The sequence below is a fragment of the Phoxinus phoxinus genome (genome assembly GCF_949152265.1).
Source record: "Phoxinus phoxinus genome assembly, chromosome: 4".
NCBI classification, from domain to species: Eukaryota; Metazoa; Chordata; class Actinopteri; order Cypriniformes; family Leuciscidae; genus Phoxinus; species Phoxinus phoxinus.
The window spans coordinates 20,142,934-20,151,821 of record NC_136879.1 but is presented as its reverse complement, the minus strand read 5'-3'; the positions used below and the strand labels follow the sequence as shown (position 1 = coordinate 20,151,821).

Sequence of the window (8,888 nt, the reverse complement as noted above, 5' to 3'; positions counted from 1 at the left end):
GACGACAGAGCAGAGACGGTGACGCAGATTTTGTACATTACAAAGATGGATGCCGCCGTGGAACATCACAACATCACTCGTTCGAATCAGCTGTCGCGTCTGTTTCAAGCGATTTAAAATTGTCATTTTCGTTAACACAAACAGAGAATTGCTGAGAGTCTCGAGATGTTTCTCCGTCGCTCTGCATACGTCATGTCATTCATCGCTCTGATTGGTTTTAGATCTATCCGACGTCCGTTGGTGACGCCCCTGTGGAAATGAATTGTCTATGGAGCTTTGCCAGACCCTAACTCAGTTACAACTGAGAGTGGTCTGGGTTTTCCCAGGCTATCTGGATACACAACTTGCCTGGGAATCCGTCTTCTTTCAGTGGCTTTCGTGTAAATGGACGCTCAAGATAAATTGTTTGAGCACAGGTATGGAGCCCTTAACGTTATAGTGCTAGTTAATTTTTTCGTCTCTTTAGAAATACACACATTGCACCCATTGTTTGTGATTTTCACGTAGGATAATAATAGTTTGGTAAAATATTTTTAGAATACTTTTCTGCTATCACTGTTAGAATACATTCAGAACATGTTTAATTTATTCCTGTACCGTTGGCATTTTACACTCACTTATTTGCATGTATGCAAAGCAAGGCCTCTGATTAGGTGGCAATGGCGTCAATGCGTCTCTATTCAGTAATTTAGAAACTGGTCAGACAATAACAGCTATAGTCTACATAATCCTATTACTGAAATTGACAATCTAAAACAGTGAAATTAAAAAAGTTTTCTCACACCAAACAACGACGTACGACGTCATCAGAGAGCGCATTTTGGGAAATGTGTGGATCCGTCCGTTCGCATTTCTGTGTTTCTATGCATGTAGAGCATCATTGTGGTACGTGTATGTTTTTACGTATGTTTGCCTGAACCATGTTTGTTCAACTAAACGTAGCACAATTTGTGTGTATATATTATAAAATAATCTGTATAGTGGATGTAATGTCCTTCCGTAATGCTCGAACCATGATGCAGTATCTGTCTGCTTACTCGAGCACATTCGGATGTGTAATGTCACACACTGTAGCATTATACTTTTATGTTTAAACAGTGCATTAAAAAAACAAACTCCATATCTAATGTTTAAGAAAGAAATAACATATATTCGTGGTCGGAGATAGCAACACTCCATTTTAGTTTAAAATTACCCTCTAAAATGCTGATTGGCCAGGTTTGCTGACGTCAAGGCATGTGACGCAACACGGACGTTCCTGATTGGCTGGAGGAAATTGATAAGTCTACGTAGAACTCAGTAGACCGTTCACTATCAGGAAGTCTTGGAAAAACAACCAACAATGACCAATTAACAGCAACCATCGAGCTTCACATTCTCAAAAAGTAAGTGAAATACGTTACAGTTTCATGGTTGTAATGCAAGGGTTTGGGGTTTAACTTTAAGCCGTCTTTCTCGTGGGGCTTTGTTATATTGCGGTACTGCGCATGTTCATATGACTGTTCTGGGTCCTGTAGCCATGGTATTATGCCGAGGGATGTATGTAATGTTATGTATGCTGTAAAGCCTGTTACATGGATGTAACGTTAACGTCATTAACGGTAGCGTTTCCCAAAATTGCCGGGGCTATTGGTTTAAGGTATAATGGAGCTAGGTAGCGTACGTTAACTTAATATCTTATATGTCCCTTAGAGCAGATGTGGGTTTAACGTTAGGGTTTAACACTTATCTTACGATACATCCGAGGGTTGTATGCTGTAAAGCCTATAACGGATATATTGTAAAGTATTATGTATTGTAATATTGTATGTTGTATTAAGAGAAGCTCTGTTCATGAAACTGCAGGCTAACCTGACTTTACTAGCTAGTAGAGCGACAAAGATTGCATCTCCTTGGTTGTCTAAATATATCCATTGTTTATTTAAATAAGCATGTAAACGACCAGGAACAACATTAGGGAATATTTTAGACAATGAAACGCCGAGTTCATGAGTTCGCTATGTTTACCGTGGATGTAAGAGACACGAGAGACAAGCTCATGAACGCGCATGTTTTCCAGTTTTGTCGAGAGTAACGCTTTAAATGGACTGCATAAAATTGTTTTATTTATATAGCGCCTTTCCAGGGCTCAAGGACGCTTTACAATAAACAAACAATTACAACTACAATTGCAAGATGAGTGTGAAGAGGAGCCAGAGCTCATGGCAATGCACAACCAGCACAACCATGAACCATGACAGGGTACATAATGTACATGCATATCTCTCTATATGGTTCATACTGAATATTCTTATATTTCTGTTTTTCTAATATTACTGTTCACTGAAATCATTTTTTTTTTTCATTGTGTGTATTTGGTGTATACACTTGAAATTAACGTTAGTTAACGTTAACTAATAATGAACTGCACTTATACAGCATTTATTCATCTTTGTTAATGTTAATTTCGACATTTACTAATACTTTATTAAAATCTTGTTAACATGAGTTAATGCACTGTGAACTAACATGAACAAACAATGAACAGCTTTATTCATATTAACTAACATTAACAAAGATGAATAAATACTGTAACAAATGTATTGTTCATGTTAGTTAATACATTAAATAATGTTTAATAAATGAACCTTATTGTAAAGTGTTACCAATTAATCTTAATGCAATCTATGTTGTTCCCTTTCGTAGGGAACTCGCACTGCGTCGTTGAAAACGACTCTTTGGGGACGCTCCCTAAGCGTACGCCTCTGAAGTATGAATGAAACTAATCCAATCCTGATTGGTGTTGCGTCGTGACGTAACATGTGACGGCATAACTGGATGCATAAAAGTGTCGCCGGCGCACACACACATTAGCTTTCGCTCTTCAGCAAGCGCTCTCTGTTGTTGTCTGTCTTATTTGGTGTTGTCTGTCTGATCCAGTCACTGTATTATGGCGAGTGAGCAATTCATTAGATGTGTGCACCCCTGCCCAAAATATATTACGAGTGGGGACACGCATCAGTTGTGTGTGAATTGTTTGGGAGTGTAACACACACACGGGCAGCTCTCGAGGGTGCTGTCTGTGATCTCTGTGAAACACTCCCTATCAGTACTGCGCTCGCGTTCCCCGTGGTTCAGGTCCCGCGTCCGTTGAGGCGGCGCGGTGACTCAGATCGCGGGGTTCGCAAAGGGATCTTGCAGACGAGGATGAGACTGCTGCGGCACCTTCTCATTCTTCATCTGAAGGTTCTAAGGCTCTCGTTCATGGTGCAGAAGCCCGCGCTGCGGCTTCTTCTGCCCGTGACGAGACCTCGATGTTTGAACTATCTGCTTCCGAGGGAGTGGGTGTGTTCAGCATTGAGGCGGATGAACGTGAATTAGACTCGCCAGCTCACGTTCTCCGTTGTTCAGGTCCGCGACTCAGATCGTGGGGTTCGTAAATAAAATAAATAATAAAATATGAGTTTTCCTAATGAGAGTGAGACTGCTGCGGCACTTTCTCATTCTTTATTTGAATGGTTCTAAGCCCGCGAAGTGGCTTCTTCTGCCCGTGACAAGCACCCGATGTTTAAAATAAAAAATCTGCAACATCGAGGCTTAATAGCGTGTTGTGATTCATGCTGTGGCCAGATGAAAAATCAACTGGCCACATGTTGACAGGAAGCGCTTAATAAATAACTAAGAGAGGATATGAGCACTTCCTGCAGCAACAATCACAAATCAGCGCCAGAGCTTACCATTTTTATTTATTTATTTTTCCTGACTTGCATAATGAGTTCTCTAAGTCATGGGATAAACCCCACTCCTTCCTCTAGAGCCCCTCCCTCGGGAGTTTGGCAACAGAGAAGTCTATTTAGCTCTTTTGATCAGAAGGATGACCTGAGGGCCGTCCTTCAGGCAAGAGGGTTTCAGGAAAGAGGTTCTACCTGAAAGAGGTTCTACCTGAAATAAAAATTAGACCCTTTCCCTCCCACCCACCCGTTGTAGAGCAACTGAGGTTGTTCTCACAGCGGAGCCCTCAGGAAAACTATGTGGTTGCCCGCCGTCCAAGACGCTTCGGGCCACATCAGTTTCCAGCGAACGCATACCATTGTGTTCGCTCCAAAAAGCTTGAAAAAGGGCATTGACTACGGTTACAAAATCGGTCTCGACTAATCCCTGCCGGTCATCTGCTTCAGGGGGTCGAGAACAATGCTCAAAGAATACCCGAAACCAGCCTCGAGGGGCTGGTTCCCGTAATAGATTTTGTTGAAGCGTGTCAAACGCTTATCCAACATATCTGCATGGGTCCTGCGTATAAGCAGGATTGGGTGGTGGAACGAAAAGTATACTCTTTACTGGTCAGAGAGGCCATATGATGGGTTCCTCCTCCAGACAGGGAGTCTGGATTTCTCAGCCGGTACTTTATAGTTCCAAAGAAGGATGGAGGGTTCCTGCCGATTTTAGATCTGAGTCACTTAAATCGTTCTCTGAGGAGCTTCAGGTTCAAGATGCTCATCGTGAATCAAATCAGGTCCGAGGACTGGTTTATCACGATAGGTCTAAAAGACGCATACTTCCGTGCTCCATCCTTCCAATACACAGGAGGTTCCTGAGGTGCGCTTTCGGGGGCGATGCGTACCAAATTCGGGTTCTTCCGTTTGGCCTAGCACTCTCCCCTTGCAAAAGCTCCAAGTGTATGGATGCAGCTCTGGTCCTACTGAGGCTTCAGGCCATCCTTACACTTAATTTAATCGACGACTGGCCCATTCTGGCTCAGTCTCGAGCAATGGCAGTTCGGCATCGAGATGTCGTCATTGGCCGTATTCCGAGCTTGGGGGTGAGACTCAACACGAAAAGCGTGTTGGTACCAGCTCAGAAAACTACGTTTCTGGGCGTGGTATGGAACTCAGATACGATGTGGGCACATATGTCTCCCGCGTGTATCGAGTCCATCCCGGCCATGGCGTCTGGGATAAAGCTAGGCCAGGCTATCACTGTAAAGCAATTTCTAAGACTGCTGGGCCTCATGGCAGCTGTGTCCAACATAATACCTTTTGGACCTTCTACACATGAGGCCACTTCAGTGGTGGCTGATAGCCAAGGGGATTTCCCCAAGGGTAAATCTGTTCCGAACAATCAGGGTTACGCGCCGATGCCTTCGTTTCCCTAATTAATATGGAAGAAACCTTGGTTCCTGTCCCAAGGGCCAGTGTTAGCAGCGTCATGTCGCCGGAAAACCGTTTTGACATGCGCCTCCTTCACTGGCGTGGGCGCGGTCATGGATGGCCGCTTTGCCAGGGGTCTGTGGCAGAACCATCAACATTTTTGGCATATATTTTGCCTAGAGATGTTGGCTGTGTTCAGGGCTCTGAGGAGCTTCCTCCCAGACATCAATTTATCTGAACCGACAAGGGGGACTCAGATCGCGCCCTCTATTCAGACTGGCGCATCAGATAAATCTATGGTCCCAGGGGAAATTATTATCTATTAGAGCAATATATGTCCCGAAGGTTCAGAATCAGGGAGCAGACATCCTGTCGAGGCAGGGGCTGAGGCCCGAGGAATGGAGACTTCACCCAGATGTGGTGAAGTTGATATGGCAGAGGTTGGACCAATGGAAGTGGATCTGTTTGCGTCTCGAGAGACGTCCCACTGTCCACTTTGGTTCTCCCTCACTCATCCAGCCCCACTGGGGTTGGATGCCATGGTACAGGCCTGGCCGAGGCTTCGCCTGTACGCTTTTCCCCCGATCGCTCTGCTCCCGGGAGTCCTGGAGGGGGTCCGTCAGGAGGGCATAAGTCTTCTTCTGATAGCCCCGTTGTGGCCGGCCCGAGTATGGTTTTCAGACATAATTTCACTTCAGATAGTTCCGCCATGGCAGATTCCTCTGAGGAGGGATCTGTTGTCTCAGGCGGAGGGCACAATATTCCACCCTCGCCCGGAGCTGTGGAAATTGTGGGTCTGGCCCCTGCGGGGGTCCAGTACCTAGATGCCGGTCTATCAGCTGGGGTGGTCAAAACCATACTTAGCTCTAGGGCTCCGTCTACTAGGAGATTATATGGCCTCAAGTGGTATGTTTTTCCACTTGGAGTAGACAACATGAGTTAGATCCAGTTAACTGCCCAGTGGCTTCAGTTCTGAAGTTTCTTCAATATCGTTTCTCTGCGGGTCTCTTCCAGTCCACACTTAAGGTGTACGTGGCTGCCATTGCGGCGGTCCATGCACCACCGAGTGATGGGCCTTTGGGGAGGCACCAGCTGGTCATACTATTTCTCCATGGTACATGGAGGATGAGACCGACTGTCAGGTCGAGGGTTCCTTCCTGGGACCTGGCGGTGGTTCTCGAAGGGCTATCCCTGGCTCTCTTCGAACCCCTCCAGTCGGCTTCGCCTAGGACCTCACGTTCAAGATAGCCTTTCTCTTAGCTATTTCTTAAAATATTAAGAGAGTGGAAGATTTGCTTGGGGTTTTGCCCCCGGCAGAGTTAAGGCCATCCTGCACCCGAGACCCAGCTATGTGCCTTAAGTGCATTCTAACATGGCTAGGTCCATGGTCCTGCGAGTATTTCATCCTCCACCTCATGTGTCGGCAGAAGAAGAGAGGTTCCTTTGCTCTGCCAGTCAGAGTATTTACCTTGAGAGGTCCTCTTCTTCGAGGAGGTCGGACCTACTGTTAGTGTGTTTTGGGTCACCTAATAAGGGGCTCCCGGCATCCAAACAAACCATAAGTACTGTAGGCCTACAAGGTGCGCAATTTGCCTTCACCTTTGGCCGTAAGGGCTAATTTTAACAGAGGCATGGCGTCCTCTAGGGCCCTCCGTTCGGGAGTGCCCCTCCAGGAGATCTGTGAGGCAGCCGGTTGGGCTACCCTGCACACTTTCATCAGGTTTTATTGTCTTCACCTCCTTAGTGCGTCTGGCGCACGAGTGCACTCGTCCTAGCTTAAGTGCCTGAGATCAGCTTCACTCTAGGACAGGCTTTTTCGGTGCGTGGCCTAGTGGGTATTCGTTCCCCAAAGAGTCGTTTTCAACGACGCAGTGCGAGTTCCCTACGAAAGGGAACGTCTCGGGTTACGACTGTAACCCTTGTTCCCTGAGGAGGGAACGAGACACTGCGTCGTCTTGCCACGCCCCTTAACGCCTGGGAGCGGCTTGCTTCATCGCGAGGCTAATGTGTGTGTGCGCCGGCGACACTTTTATGCATCCGGTTATGCCGTCACATGTTATGTCACGACGCAACACCAATCAGGATTGGATTAGTTTCATTCATACTTCAGAGGCGTACGCTTAGGGAGCGTCCCCAAAGAGTCGTTTTCAACGACGCAGTGTCTCGTTCCCTCCTCAGGGAACAAGGGTTACAGTCGTAACCCGAGACGTTCTCTTTGCCATGCCAATAATGCTGTTGTCTCTTAACAGATGAAGAACTTCACGAGGTTGTGCCATCTTCATGGGTGGACAGATCTACAGGGGTATGGAGTTGTTGTGTAGATTTCTTTTTCTTCATAATTTATTTTACCATTCTAAATGTTCTCCTCACCACATTGTAAGAAATTATCTGAAATAAAGTAAATTTTTCCAAAAGGCCATCCTCTGCTACTGGACTGCACATAATGTGAGGGCCCAAGTCAGCGCCTGCCATTTGCCCAACAAAAGCTGGGCCAAATATGCAGTCAAGAAAATCTGGCTGTGTACAGGTGACTTATTGGTGCTAAACTATATATAAATAAATACGTTTTCTCTGTATGGAAATACTGCTTTGTTCGGCTGCTGTCTCAAAAAAACTTTGTTCTCTTAATGTAGATTCCTACGAAAAAGAAGCCATGAAAAAATGTCGGCGACTGATGTACACTTCCAGCATTGAGACGGAAGACGATGCGATTGTCCACAAAAGGCAGTGTAAACGCCCAAGGAGGTTCATGACAGATTCTTCAAGTGATGGTACAACCTTAAGTACAGACATTATTTACACAATTAAAATTTTTTTTTAGCAATCTGTACACATTTTTTGGTCTTTTATTTCAGATGAATCTGTTCCACAAATGAGAAAGAGTGTGAGAACGGAGTGTGTGTCTGGAAGCCCTGTCCGTAAGTTAACATTTAAGAAACCTGAGTCATATTTCCTACCATGGAACTACTGACATTCAACCTAGTGCATATCATGTGACTATTCTGATGTGTTTGTCTCTTCCTGCCTGTTTTCAGATCCGCAGCTGCCTCCACCACCTGCATGTAAGTTTTTTTTTTCTTTTTTTTCTTCCTCCTCCATTTGCAAGAAACCTACCATAAATGAAGTGACCAATATTCATATCTACTTTCTTTTTAGATGAGTCAACACCACACAGAAAACCAGCCGGTCGCCCAGAATTGGATGGGTCTATTATGACGCAAGCTGAGGGTACACTGGCTTTGCATTTTCCATTTCCAATTAAATACTATTTCATGACAAGGAACTTGAGAGTAACTTGACTTTTTTGTTGTTGTAAACAGCAGAACTCATCACACAGAGGGAGGTGAGACATCACACAGAGGGAGGTGGCTCAGCCATGGAGACGGAAATGAGAGGTAAGAAGACTCACTTAAAGGAACACACCGACTTTTTGGGACTTTAGCTTATTCACCGTATCCCCCAGAGTTAGATAAGTCCATACATACCCTCTTCATCTCTGTGCGTGCCGTAACTCTCTCTGACGCACCCACCACTAGCCTAGCTTAGCACAAATACTGGAAGTAAATAGTTCCAGCTAGCATACTGCTCCCTATAAGTGACAAATAATGGCAACATTTTCCTGTTTACATGTTGTGATTTGTATAGTCACAGCGTGTACAAATAACAAGGTCACATGTGAGACAGCCATCTTTTAATCATATACATACTCTGAACTATATTCTAAGAAGGCCGAAGCACTGCTACTTCTGCGGAGTGATTTAC

At 45.1% G+C, this 8,888-nt stretch overlaps 1 long non-coding RNA gene across 1 annotated transcript; it reads left to right on the top strand.

Moving 5' to 3' along the window:
* Window positions 1-8,168: 8,168 nt before the first annotated feature.
* LOC306996692 lies at window positions 8,169-8,521 on the top strand. The gene is made up of 3 exons (XR_013797151.1): window positions 8,169-8,188; window positions 8,283-8,354; window positions 8,447-8,521. It is a non-coding gene; the product is annotated as an uncharacterized lncRNA (long non-coding RNA).
* The last annotated feature ends 367 nt before the right edge of the window (window positions 8,522-8,888 follow it).